The following is a 14,615-nucleotide window of genomic DNA, read 5'->3' on the forward strand; positions in this document are numbered from 1 at the left end:
CCGCCTCCGCCTCCCACAGTTCTGGGATTCCAAGTGTGAGCCACCATGCCTCACACAATAAAGTTTAATTATTTGTAGTAATTTCCCATTCAAACGAAGACCAAAATTCAGCTTGAAGGGAACATTCAATAGCATTCCACAAAGTCAAATGAGTTTTCTGCCTTAGAGTTTTCCTTAGCTGGTTTAAAATTCCAGGTCTGTTTTTCTTGATCCATAGCATGCTTTTTTCTCTCTTAAAAATATTTTAGAAGAAGATTGTTAGGATTTAGAAAAACATAGTGTATAAATTCTTGAACCATTCATTTTTAAAAATAATTTAATTTGAAAGGTAAAAATATACTTTCTACTTTCTGTCTCACTAAATCAGTCTATTCTGGACTTTTCCTATAAAAGGTGTATGTGGCCCTTTGTGACTGTCTTCTTTCACTTGGCAGAGTATTTTAAAGGTTTATGCGTGTAGCATGTATCAGGTACTTCATTTCTTGTTATGGCTACATAGTTTTTGTTGTATGACTGTACCACATTTTAAAAATCTATTCATCATTGATGGACACTTGGATTATTTCCACTTTTTGACTATTCTGAATGATGCTGCAGTGAACTTTTGTGTGTGCATATGTTTTCAGTTCTCTTGGGTGCGTTTATACCTAGGAATGGTACTTCCATGTTTAAATTTTTGAGGTACTGCCAAACTTTTCCACAGTGGCTACACCATTTTAATTCTTACCAGCAGTGAATGAAGGTTCCAATTTCTCTACTTCTTCACCAACACTTGTTATGTGTGTTTTTTATTATAATCATCCTAGTGGGTATGAAGTATTTATTTGCAGTTCCTTGATGACTAATAAAATTTAGCATCTTTCATGTGCTTATGGACCATTTTTATGTCTTATTTGGAGAAATGTCTATTCAGATCCTTTGCCCATTTTTAAGTCAGGTTGTCTTTTATTATTGAGTTGTAAGAGTTTTTTTTAATATGTTCTAGATGTAAGTTCCTTACCAGATTTGAAAATGTTTTCATCCATTCTTTAGGTTATATTTTCCCATTTTTCATAGTGACTTTGAAGCACAAAAGTTTTTAATTTTGATGAAGTCCAATTTATAAATGTTTTCTTTCGATACTTATGCTTTTGGTATCATATGTAAGAAATCATTGTCTAATTGGACTTCATGAAGATTTACTCCTTTGTTTTCTTCTAAGAGTTTCATAGGTTTAGCTTTTACATTTAGGTTTTTATCCATTTTGTGTTACTTTTTCCGAGAAAAGGATCCAGTTTCATTCTTTTGCACGTGGCTATCCAGTTCATTTGCTCAAAAGACTATTTCTTTCCCATTGAATTGTCTTCACACTCTATGAAAAATAAATTGACCTAAATGTGAAAGTTTATATCTGGACGCCAGTTCAGTTCATCCATATGTCTATCCTTATATCAGTACTACATTGTCTTGATTACGCCAGTTTTTTTTTTTTTTTTTTCAAAATGGAGTCTCACTCTGTTGCCCAGGCTGGAGTGCAATAGCGCGATCTTGGCTCACTGCAACCTCTGCCTTCCAGGTTCAAGCAATTCTCCTGCTCCAGCCTCCTGAGTAGCTGGGATTACAGGTGCGCGCCACTACGCCCGGCTAATTTTTGTATTTTCAGTAGAGATGGGGTTTTATCATGTTAGTCAGGCTGATCTCGAACTCCTTGACCCAGGTGATCCGCCCGCCTCGGCCTCCCAAAGTGCTGGGATTACAGGCATGAGCCACTGTGCCAGGCTGATTACTCTAGCTTTGTAGTAAATTTTGAAATTGGGAAATGTGAGTCTTCCAAATTTTTTTTTTCCAAGATTGGTTATTCTATGTCCATATGAATTAGGATCATGTTTCCAATTTCTGCAAAGAAGTCAGCTGGAATTTTGATAGGGATTATGTTGAATCTATAGATCAATTTGGGAATTAGTGTCATTTTAACAATATTACATCTTCTGATTCATTAACATGGGATATCTTTCTGTATATGTAGGTCTTTTAAAACTTCTCTCAGGAATGTTTTATCACTGTCAGAGTATAAGTTTTGCACTTCTTAAAACCGAGTAAGCTAAGTTAGCAATTCCCAAAAATTATATGAGATGGTAACTCCCGAAATTCTGTAGCATAACAAGATTATTTCCTTAATGGCAAGCATATTCTGGCCCCAGAATAATTTAGAATCAAGTATAGAATTCAAGAGAATCAAGGCTGCAGCAGTAATACTTTGAGTCTATACCCTTGTGTATATTTGGCTTAAATGTTTTAGGAGAATTGGCCTTTGAAAATTTAAGATATTTGTTATTTCAAAATAAAATGTGTAATCAACTAATACAAAGCAAGTTTTGTACTTTTTGTTGAATTTCTTACTAAGTATTCTTTTTGATGCAATTGTAAGTAGAAATATTTATTTATTAAGAGATAGGGTCTTACTGTGTGGCCCAGTATGGCCTTGAACTCCTGGGCTTAAGACATCTTCCTGCTGCAGCCTCCTGAGTAACTGAGATTACAGGTGTGCACCACCTCGCCTGGCTCAGAATGGTTTTCTTAACTTCATTTTTAGATTGTTCACCGTGAGTATATCGAATTACAATAGTTTAGGCTGGGCATGGTGGCTCACGCCTGTAATCCTAGCACTTGGGGAGGCTGAGGTAGGTGGATAACTTGAGGCCAGGAGTTTCAGATCAGCCTGGCCATCACAGAGAAACCTTGTCTTTACCAAAATCACAACAAATTAATTAGCTGGGTGTGGTGGTGCATGCTTGCAATCCCAGCTACTGGGGAGGCTGAGGTACGAGAATTACCTGAACCCAGGAGGTGGAGGTTGCAGTGAACCGAGATAGTTCCACTGCACTCCAGCCTGGGCGACAGAATGGTTTTTGTATGCTTCAACCTTACTGAACTCATTTATTCATTCTGATATTTACTTTAGTGGATTCTGTATGATTTTCTATATGCAAGATGTTGTCATTTGCAAATAGAGATAGTTTTTTTGTTTCCAATCTGAATGTGTTTTATTTCATTTTCTTGCCTAATGCTCCTCATTAGTTTTTAATGTTGCATAGTATTTTATTGCACGGACGCACCATAATTACTTTTACCAATCTCTTATTGATGGACATGAAGGTTATTTCCAAACTCTTGTGGTTATAACAATGCTGTAATAGATAACCTATTACAAAGAACAGTTCTCAACTCTTTTGGTCTTGGGACTACTTTACCTATTTATGTATAAGTTTCAAGTTTGGGCTTAGAAAGAATTTAATAATCATGCTAATTTTGTTTTGTTTTCTTTTTTTTTACTCCTGGACCCAAGCGGTCTTCCCACCTCAACCTCCCAAGTAGCTGAGACTACAAGGGTGAACCATCACCCTGGGTAATTTTTAAATTGTTGGCTGGGCACAGTGGCTCACGCCTGTAATCCTAGCACTTTGGGAGGCTGAGACAGGCGGATTACCTGAGGTTGGGAGTTCAAGACCAGCCTGGCCAACATGGTGAAACCCTGTCTCTACTAAAAACACAAAAAATGAGCCAGGTGCAGTGGTGCGTGCCTGTAATCCCAGCTACTCAGGAGGCTGAGGCAGGAGAATTGCTTGAATTCAGGAGGTGGATGTTGCGGTGAGCTGAGATCGTGCCACTGAACTCCAGCCTGGGCGACAGAGCAAGATTTCATTTCAAAAAACAAAAAGAAAAAAAATTTTTTAAAATTGTTTTGAAGAGATACGGTTTCCCTATGTTGCCTAGGCTGGTCTCATGCGATTCTCCTGCCTTGGCCTCCCAAAGTGTTGGGATTATAGACATGAGACACCACAAATTTAAACAAGGACTTTTTTTATTTTTTAAAGAGATTACTTTTTCTGAGTAAACAAGGACTTTTAAAACAAGGTACTAAAAATCTGGCTGGGCGTGGTGGCTCGCTCCTGTAATCCCAGCACTTTGGGAGGCTGAGGTGGGCGGATCACGAGGTCAAGAGATCAAGACCATTCTGGCCAACATAGTGAAACCCCGTCTCTGCTAAAAATACAAAAATTAGCTAGGTGTGGTGGTGCACGCCTGTAGTCCCAGCTGCTCAGGAGGCTAAGGCAGGAGAATCACTTGAACCCGGGAGGCAGAGGTTGTAGTGAGCCGAGATCTCACCACTGCACTCCAGCCTGGCGACAGAGTGAGACTCCATCTCAAAAAAAAAATTTTTTTAAATAAATAAATAAATAAAAATCTTGAAATTTTTATTAGGTCCTGGTGTTTCTAATTTTAATATGATTTAGTTCTCAAGTGCTAGTTAATACTTCATTAATCAGCCAGATGGAAGTGGGGATACTATGGAAACAGCATAGGCAAAGCTTAAAGATAAATGAGACCATGGTTTGAAAATATAGGGTGGCATGCGCTTTGGTTCAAGGCAATTTGATCATCACAACAATTTGGCTTAAACAGCACTTTGGTTGAAAATGAATATCCCCTAGTTATGTTTTTTTCAAGTATTGGTCATTTTGGTATATCATGAGTTGTTTTGCAAACTTTTGTGCCAAAGTTTTCAGGAAAACTTTCTAATATTTGCTTTTGTGTTTCTAATTGATTTTCAGAGAAGTTGTAATTTTGATGTTTTTTCCTTTTAGTGAGCATGCTTTAACAAAAAACTAACAGAAACTGTGTCAAAGAAAAGGACCTGTAATCTTCAGGGTTTGTAGTCTTTTTCCTCTTAAAAAACCCTTTTCCTAATAAATGGCAGTTACATCTGCATGGCTGGTTTGGGTAAGTCTTCATTTTGTTGCATTGCTGAGTAACAGTCAACAAAGGTTTATCAACTCTTGGTTAAGGGTTCCTTTCATGTTGTGAGTAAACATGAACAATATAGGATCTTATCCTTTTAAGCTATCATGCAAGAAACATGTGAGGTCTCTTAAAAATTCACTGTGCTGGCCAGGCGTGGTGGCTCACACCTGTAATCCCAGCACTTTGGGAGGCTGAGGCGGGTGGATCACCTGAGGTCAGGAGTTCAAGACCAGCCTGGCCAACATGGTGAAACCCCATCTCTACAAAAATACAAAAATTAGCCAGGCATAATGGCGAGTGCCTGTAATCCAAGCTACTTGGGAGGCTGAGGCAGGAGAATCGCTTGAACCCGGGAGTGAGCCGAGATGGTGCCACTGCACTCTAGCTTGGGTGACAACAGCAAGATTCTGTCTCAGAAAAAAAAAAAAAAATTAACTGTGCTTTTAAATGGGAGCTAAATTAGGAAAAAAATAAAAAGTAAAAAGAAAATGAAAATAAAAATTTTAAAAATATATTAACAAATTAACTGTACTAAGGTAGGATTCTTTTTTTTTTCTCGAGTCGGAGTCTTGCTCTGTCGCCCAGGCTGGAGAGGAGTGGCACAATCTCGGCTCGCTGCAACCTCCACTTCCTGGGTTCAAGTGATTCTCCTGCTTCAGCCTCCCAAGTAGCTGGGATTACAGGTGCCTGCCACCACGCCCGCCTAATTTTTGTACTTTCAGTAGAGATGAGGTTTCACCATGTTGGCCAGGCTGCTCTTGAACTCCTGACCTTGTGATCCGCCTGCCTCTGCCTCCCAGCGTTGGGATTATAGGTGTGAGCCACCACACCCAGCCACTAAGGTAGGATTCTGATCTCACCTGTATGTTATTTATTATGCCTCTCTTAATCTTCATTTTAAAATAGAGGTCAGGTTTTTTGTTTTCTTTATATATAAAGTATGGCACATTCAGTTGTTCATCATTCAAGATTGCCTTGCCATTCAGCTCTGTTTAATGATGTGGACCACCCTCTAGAAAAGAAAATCTTTATCCTATCTTGAGCATTTTGGTTTTGAAAGTTTTAGATCAATTGTAATTTCGGTATGGTGTTAGAGGATAATAAGAAAGGAAGTGTAAGGTAAAAATTGGGGCACATCTATAATGCTATTAAAAACAGACATAACTGAAAAATACACCAGAGAAGCAAAAAGTACCTTCTCCTTGACCATTCTAGAGGTGTTGCAGAAGAAACAGACTTTAGGTGAAGCATATATGTGAGTATAATTATGTTGCGCTTGCTTCTGAATGAAAGACATGTCAATGAAGGACTAGGCACAAGGTAGAGACGCTGATAATGTTGAGTCAGCTCAGGAAATTGGACCTGAAGTAAGAAGATAGAGATTCCTTAGGATGCCTTGACCCTCAAGTAGCAATATGCAAATAAAAATGGCTTAAAGGAAAGCCATAAACCAAGATAACATTATCTAACAAGAAGTCTGAAGGCAGGGCTTTTCCATTGTCAGTCCAAGGACTCAATGATACCATCAGATACCTACTCTGCTCTTCTCTCTGTTACACATTCAGCCAGTTTGTGATATCTTTCCTAAGGGTTTTAAAATGGCTTCAGCAGTTCCAGAGGTCACATGTAGCCATAACTAAGTTCTATGGAGAAACAGTAGTTTCCTCCTGTGCGTATCCCGGTATTAGTGAAGAAACCTTTTCCAAAGGCCTGCCAGCTACCTTCAACTCTCTTAGACCCCAGTAGCTAGGATTGGGTTGGTTACATGCCACGCCCTGGCTGTAAGGGAGGCTACAAGGAAGACTTACTGGCACTTTTTGGCCTCTGAAGTACAGGCAGACTGTGCCAGCCAGGAAGAAAGGTAGAAAAGGAATAATTGGTTGTTTGTTTGTTTGTTTGTTTGTTTGTTTTGAGACGGAGTCTTGCTCTTGTTGCCCAGGCTGGAGTGCAGTGGTGGGATCTCGGCTCACTGGAACTTCCGCCTCCTGGGTTCAAGTGATTCTCCTGCCTCAGCCTCCCCAGTAGCTGGGATTACAGGCACCTGCTACCATGGCTGACTAATTTTTTGTATTTTTAGTAGAGACGGGGTTTCACCATGTTGGCCAGGCTGGTCTTGAACTCCTGATCTCAGGTGATCCACCCGCCTCAGCCTCCCAAAGTGTTGGGATTATAGGCATGAGCCACTGTTCCCGGCCAGAAGGAATAATTGTTAGACAACTCACAGTGTCTGCCATATTTGCCACAGAAAATAACTGACTTGCTCTCTGCTGTCTTACTGTGATAATATATTTTTTAACGCAATTTACAAAAGGTGGGGGGGAACATTCTTAAATTTGAAACTAGGAATTATGATATTTGCAGTTTCATATTGTATACAGTAAACAGTCTTCAAATTCTAGTTCTCCTTGAGATCTTATACAATGATAACAGTTTTAAAATTATGCCTTCTGTTTTTTGAACAGCTTTTTACTATTGACAGCTTTTAAGGAAGTAGTTTTCATGTTGTCGTGTTTACTCTCTTACTAGACAGGAAGACAGAACAGAAATCCATCCTCAACTTCTGGGGATAATCTGAGGATTATAATGAAATATCAGATGCTTAAATGATTTCAACAGACTTTTAGATGAAGTTGCCATTAGCAACTTGTTATCATCAATGTAACACATAGGCAAGTAGATTAAAATAAGAGGGCTAAACTGGCCTTTATGTTGAAATTAGAAGTTTCGTTGTCCTACAGGCAGAAATGACAGTTTCATTGGATTCTCTATGTTATAGTAATATATCAGAAGGATAGCTTGAGATGAGACTATTTTGAAGATACATGGGGTGGATATTCAAAGTGCCTTTTACATAGTTACTGTACTCCACAGTTTCCCCATTAAATGTGGAATCCTTGTGATTGCATTCTTGGAGGGCCATCGAAAACTAGTGAAGCACAGAGAGACTATTTTTTTCTATAGATATTAATCTAAAGCAATAATTGGCAAAAAAAAAAAAAAAAAAAGAGATTTAAAATGTAGGATAAAGGCCAGGTGCAGTGGCTCATGCCTGTATTCCCAGCACTTTGGGAGGCTGAGGCAGGTGGATCACCGGAGGTCAGAAGTTCAGGACTAGTCTGGCCAACATGGTGAAACTCCATCTCTGCTGAAACTACAAAAACTTAGCTGGGCGTGGTAGTGCGCCCTTGTAATCCCAGCTACTGGGGAGGCTGAGGCAGGAGAATTGCTTGAACCTGGGAGGCAGAGGTTGCAGTGAGCCGAGGTCTTGCCACTGCACTCCAGCCTGGGCAACAAGAGGGAACCTCCTTCTCAAAAAAAAGAAAAGAAAACAGAAAATAATATGGTGCTGTGCTATGGGATAATGGGGAATACCTACTTTATATAGGGTGTTCAGAGAAGGCCTTGAAAAGAAGAAACGTTTAAACTGAAATTAAAGGCTAAGTTGAAGCAACCTATTAAAGAGCTGTGGGAAAGGCATCCTAAGTGAAGGAAATGGCGTGTGGAAAAACTGTGATACAGAAAAGACCTTGACATGTTTTAGGAATGGACAGAAATCCAGTGTGACTGTGGTTGTCCTAGTGGAGAATGTTGTGATTTTGGACAGGTGGATAAGCAGTCAGATCATATAGGCAAGTGCTTTACATTTTTACCTTTTGTGCAGTGGAAAACCCAATTGGAAGTATAGTAGGCATAAATTTTGTAGACTACATACTTAAATATACAAGGATGTAATTTTCTTTCTTTCTTTTTTTTTTTTAATTTTTAGAGATGACTTTTTGTTTGTTTGTTTTTTGTTTTTTGAGGCAGTCTCACTCTGTCACCAGGCTGGAGTGCAGTGGTGCAATCTCAGCTCATGGCAACCTCTGCTTCCTGGTTTCAAGCAGTTCTCGTGCCTCAGCCTCCCAAGTAGCTGGAATTGCAGGTACACATCATCATACCTGGCTAATTTTTGTTTTTTGCTTTTTTGAGACGGAGTTTCACTCTTGTTATCCAGGAGTGCAATGGCGTGATCTTAGCTCACTGCAACCTTCACCTCCCAGGTTCAAGTGATTCTCCTCCCTCAGCCTCCCGAGTAGCTGGGATTATAGGCATGTGTCACCACACCAGGCCAATTTTGTGTTTTTAGTAGAGGCGAGGTTTCTCCATGTTGGTCAGGCTGGTCTCGAACTCCGGACCTCAGGTGATCTGCCCTCCTTGGCCTCCCAAAGTGCTAGGATTACAGGCGTGAGCCACTGCGTTCAGCCTAATTTTTGTATTTTTTAGTGGAGACGGGATTTTGCTATGTTGGCCAGGCTGGTCTCGAACCCCTAACCTCAAGTGATCCACCACCCCTTGGCCTACCAAAGTGCTGGGATTACAGGCTTGAGCCACCATGCCCAGCCTAGAGATGAGGTCTTGCTATGTTGCCCAGGCTGATCTCCAACTCCTGGGCTGAAGTGACTCTCCCACCCCGGCTTTTTAAAGTACTGGGATTACAGGTGTGAGCCATTGTGCTTGGCCAACTTCATTTCTAAATAACTAAAATTTCCTTAGCTCTGTTTCTACTAGGTAATAGAGAACAATCCTGCTAAACAATCTTGCCGCTTTAGGATAAAAAGTCAGTAGCTTCTGGCTTAACTAAATTAATTACATGTTAATCTAAACCTTTGATAAATACTTGGTCCTTTCGGTAAATATTCAGTTTCCTCACAGAGCCCACCCCTTCCCTTTTTTTTCCTATGGTAGATGGTATTGGTAGAGAAATCTTATAATTTTTCCTGGCATTAAGGGAGAGTCATCTTATCTTTGTGCTGTCCTCTGTCCTTCTGAGCCATTGCAAATGACTGGCTTGGTCTTGAATGGGATTGTCTGCCTCTGCCACTTCTGAGGATGATGTCCCTGCTACTACTGTAGCCCCTGGGCAACACATCTGTGCATGCTGGGTCCTCCTTAATCCCAGGCTGTTTTGGGTATACTGGCCCAATGGTGAGTGCTGATATGCTTGGGACCCTAATAAAGCAGCTTTTCAGGAATATGGTTTGGGCATGTCATTGGCTATTATGCCTTTAGCAAGGCATGATATTGTATTAGGTGCAAGGTTTTACTAAATGGCTACAGTCCCTGGACCATAACTTGGGAAAGGGAAACACAATTATTTCCCATTCTGGGTCCTTCCCCACAAACACTGGAGATTTTTCTTACCCTTCCGCAAATAAGATTTTTTTTTTTTTGAGACAGTTTCATTCTTGTTGCTCAGGCTGGAGTGCAATGGCTCGATCTCGGCTCACTGCAGCCTCTGCCTCCTAGATTCAAGCGATTCTCCTGCCTCAGCCTCCCGAGTAGCTGGGATTATAGGCGCTTCTACCACACCCGGCTAATTTTTTGTATTTTTGGTAGAGACAGTGTTTCGCCATGTTGGCCAGGCTGGTCTCGAACTCCTGGCCTCAGGTCATCCACCCTCCCCGGCCTCCCAGAGTGCTGGGATTACAGGCGTGAGCCACCTCACCTGGCCCCTCAAATAAGATTTAGCTCCAGATAGGACAGGAGGCAAAAATTCTAAATTTACATCGACTCTTTCTTTTAACTCTTGTTTTTCTTTGAACTTTTCCCCCAAGTTTTTATGTCATCTTGATCAGTGTGAGAGAACTTTACTTATGTCATCACCTGCCTTTCCTCTGTGCTGGAGTTTACATGACAAATTCTGCCATGAAAGTTTTCTTGATTTGGTTGGTGATAGTTAAAATCACAGTTTTAGAATTTAAGAAGCTGTCTTGGCCGGGTGCAGTGGTATGGTTCTGAGGATTAATTTTATTTACACACATATAAACACTCACACACACATTTGAGTTCAAAATGTATGTTACTACATTTTACAAAGGAATAAGTAATTTCATAGATTCTGTGTCAATATTAAATCTTGGCTGGGTGCAGAGGCTCATGCCTGTAATCCCAGCACTTTGGGAGGCTGACACAGTTAAGATCACTTGAGCCCAGAAGTTTGAGACCAGCCTAGGCAATATAGTGAGACCCTGTCTCTACAAAAAATACAAAAATTAGCTGAGCATGTTGGCACACACCTGTAGTCCCAGCTACTCAGGAGGCTGAGGTGGGAGGATCGCATGAGCCCAGGAGGTTGAGGCTGCAGTGAGCTATGATTCTACCACTGCACTCCAGCCTGGGCAACAAGAGAGAGACCCTGTCTCTCAAAATAAGTAAATAAATAAATAAAAAGTTCTCTTTTGGCCAGGCACAATGGCTCATGCCTGTAATCCCAGCACTTTGGGAGGCCGAGGCGGGCGGATCACAAGGTCAAGAGTTCGAGATCAGCCTAGCCAACAGGGAAACCCCATCTCTACTCAAAATACAAAAAATTAGCCGGAAGTGGTGGCGGGTGTCTGTAATACCAGCTGCTCAGGAGGCTGAGGCAGGAGAATCACTTGAACTCGGGAGGCAGAGGTTGCAGTGAGCTGAGATTGCACCATTGCACTCCAGCCTGGGTGATAGTGTGAGACTCCATCTCAAAAAAAAAAAAAAAAAAGCTCTCTTTTCTCTTAAGCCTGTAGGTCTTATGATTGAAATTCTTAGCTTTCAAGAATTATCATTTTAATGGATCAAAGACCTAAATATAAGAACTGAAACTATAAAACGCTTAGAAGGAAATGTAGGTTTAAATATTCATGAACTTGGATCAGGCAGGTTTCTTAAATATGACTCCAAAAGTGCAAAAGAACAAATAGATAAATTGGACTTTATTAAAATTAATTTTTTTTTTTTGGTGAGATGGAGTTTTGCTCTGTTGCCCAGGCTGGAGTCAGTGGTGCCATCTTGGTTCACTGCAACCTCTGCCTCCCGGGTTCAAGTGATTCTCCTGCCTCAGTCTCCCAAGTAGCTGGGACTACAGGCGCGCACCACCACGCCCGGCTAATTTTTGTATTATTAGAAGAGATGGGGTTTCACCATATTGGCCAGGCTGGTCTCGAACTCCTGACCTCGTGATCTGCCCACCGTGGCCTCCCAATGTGCTGGGATTACAGGCATCAGCCACTGCGCCTGGCCCTTAAAATTAAAAATTTTTTTTAAAGTTTTTATTTTTTTGAGACAGGGTCTCATCATGTTGCCCAGGCTGGAGTACAGTGACGCCATCATGGCTCACTGCAGTTTCAACCTCTCTAGACTCAAGCGGTCCTCCCACCTCAGCCTTCTGAGTAGCTGGGACTGTAGGCATGTGCCACCACATCCCAGTAAGTTTTGTATTTTTTGTATTATAGAAATGGGGGCCAGGCACAGTGCTCACTCCTGTAATCCCAACACTTTGGGAGGCCGAAGTAGACAGATCACTTGAGGTCAGGAGTTCGAGACCAGTCTGGCCAACATGGTGAAACCCCCTCTCTACTACAAATACAAAAATTAGCTGGGCATGGTGGCACGCGCCTGTAATCCCAGCTACTTGAGAGGCTGAGGCACGAGAATCTCTTGAGTCTGGGAGGTGGAGGTTGCAGTGAGCTGAGACCATGCCACTGCACCCCAGCCTGGTTGACAGGGCAAGAGTCTGTCTCAAAAAAAAAAAAAAAGAAGTGGAGTTTCACCATGTTGCCTAGACTGGTCTTGAATTCCTGGGCTCAAGCAACCTGCCTGCTTGAGTAAGGTTGCTTGAATTCCTGGGATTACAGGTGTGAGCCACTGCACCTGGCCAAAATTAAAAACTTCTATGTTTCAAAGGACATCATTAAGAAAGTGAAAAGACAACCTACAGAATGGGATTAAATATTTGCAAATTGTGTATTTGTTAAGGGTCTAGTATTTAGAATATGTAAAGAACTATCACAGCTCCATAAGAAAAAAGCAAATAATCCAATTGAAACAATGGGCAGGCCAGGTGCGGTAGCTCACGCCTGTAATCCCAGCACTTTGGGAGGCCAAGGTGGGCGGATCACGAGGTCAGGAGATCGAGACCATCCTGGCTAACATGGTGAAACCCTGTCTCTACTAAAAATAGAAAAAAATTAGCTGGGTGTAGTGGCGGGTGCCTGTAGTCCCAGCTACTCGGGAGGCTGAGGCAGGAGAATGGTTTGAACCCAGGAGGCTGCAGTTGCAGTGAATGGAGATCGCACCACTGCACTCCAGCCTGGGTGACAGAGCGAGACTCCGTCTCAAAAAAAAAAAAGGGCAAAGAATTTGAAGAGATATTTCTCCAAAGAAAATGTGCAAATGGCCAAATAAACACATGAAATAAACACATGAAAAGGTGTTGAAATCATTATTCATTAGGGAAATGCAAATAAAAATCATAGTGAGGCCAGGTGTAGTGGCTCATTGCCTATAATCCCAGCACTTTGAGAGACTGAGTCAGGAAGATCACTTGAGCCCAGAAGTTAGAGACCAGCCTGGGCAACATAGGGAGATAGGCGTGGTGGTTTGTGCCTGTAGTTCCAGCTAGTCGAGAAGCTGAGGTGGGAGGATCTGCTTGAACCTGTGCCGTCGAGGCTGCAGTGAGCAGTGATGGTGCCACTGCACTCCAGCCTGGGCAGAGCAAGACCCTGTCTCTAAAATAATAATGATAATGATAATAATAATAGAGATACCAATTCACACCCACTAGAATGACTATAATAACTTAAATCTCAAAAAAAAAAAAAAAACCCCAAAAAACAAAACCCCAACAACTGTTGGTGAGGATGTGGAGAAATGGGAACCCTTATAGGGTTCCTTACTGATAGGGATGTAAAATGATACAGATGCTATGGGAAACAGTCTGGCAGTTCCTCAAAAAGTTAAACATACAGTTGCCATATGACACAGCAGTTCCATTCCTAGGTCATCCCAAGAGAAATGACAACATATGTCCATACAAATACTTGTACATGAGTGTTAATAGCAACAATATTCATAATTGTAAAAGAGTGGGAACAACCTAAATGTAGATCAGCTGATGAAGGGATAAACAATATGTGGTCCAGCCGGGTGTGGTGGCTCACACCTGAAATCCCAGCACTTTGGGAGGCCGAGGCAGGTGGATCACCTGAGGTTGGAAGTTTAAGACCACCTGACCAACATGGAGAAACCCCATCTCTACTAAAAATACAAAATTAGCCGAACATGGTGGCTCATGCCTGTAATTCCAGCTACTTGGAAGGCTGAGGCAGGAGAATCGCTTGAACCTGGGAGGTAGAGGTTGCAGTGAGCCGAGATCATGCCATTACACTCCAACCTGGTCAATAAGAGCGAAACTTTGTCTCAAAAAACAAAACAAAACAAAAACAAAAACCAGTATGTGGTCCATCCGTACAATGGAGTATTATTCAGCCACAAGAAGGAGTGAAGTACAGATTCATGCTGCAACATGGATAAACCTTAAAAACATTATGCTGAGTGAAAGAAGCCACGAAAGATCACATATTGTATGATCCCACTTATATGAAATGTTTAAAACAGGAAATCCATAGAGATAGAAAAGAGATAAATGGTTTCTAGGAGATGGGGAGGGAGGCAATTGGGAATGACTGTTAATAGGTATGGGGTTCTTTTTAGGTGATAGAAATGTTCTGGAATTAGTGTAGATGGTTGCAAAATGTGAATACACTAAAACTACTGAATTGTATACTTTGAAATGGTAAATTGTATGCTATGTGAATTTTATCTCAATTAAAAAAAAGTATAGGCCAAGTGCAGTGGCTGAAGCCTGTAATCCCAGGCTTTGGGAGGCCGAGGCGAGTGGATCACTTGAGGCCAGGAGTTCGAGAACAGCCTGGCCAACATGGTGAAAACCCATCTCTATTAAAAAAACAAAAATTGGCTGGGCGTGTTGGTACATGCCTGTCATCCCAGCTACTGGGGAGGCTGAGGCACGAGAATTA

The 14,615-nt window shown here is 41.4% G+C and overlaps 1 protein-coding gene across 7 annotated transcripts in view; it reads left to right on the forward strand.

The window, feature by feature from the left end:
- Positions 1-14,615, forward strand: part of SHLD2 (shieldin complex subunit 2) — a 96,114-nt gene that overhangs the window by 3,919 nt on the left and 77,580 nt on the right. Inside the window, exon 1 of one of the 7 annotated variants that reach the window (XM_055093103.2) lies at positions 1,147-5,624. The exons of the other annotated variants lie outside the window; for them this stretch is intronic. The gene's annotated coding sequence lies outside the window, so the exon portion shown is untranslated. Of the gene's footprint in view, positions 1-1,146; positions 5,625-14,615 lie in introns of those variants that run through there. 7 annotated transcript variants of the gene reach the window in all.

The sequence above is a fragment of the Pan paniscus genome, chromosome 8, assembly GCF_029289425.2.
Source record: "Pan paniscus chromosome 8, NHGRI_mPanPan1-v2.0_pri, whole genome shotgun sequence".
Taxonomy (NCBI): domain Eukaryota; kingdom Metazoa; phylum Chordata; class Mammalia; order Primates; family Hominidae; genus Pan; species Pan paniscus.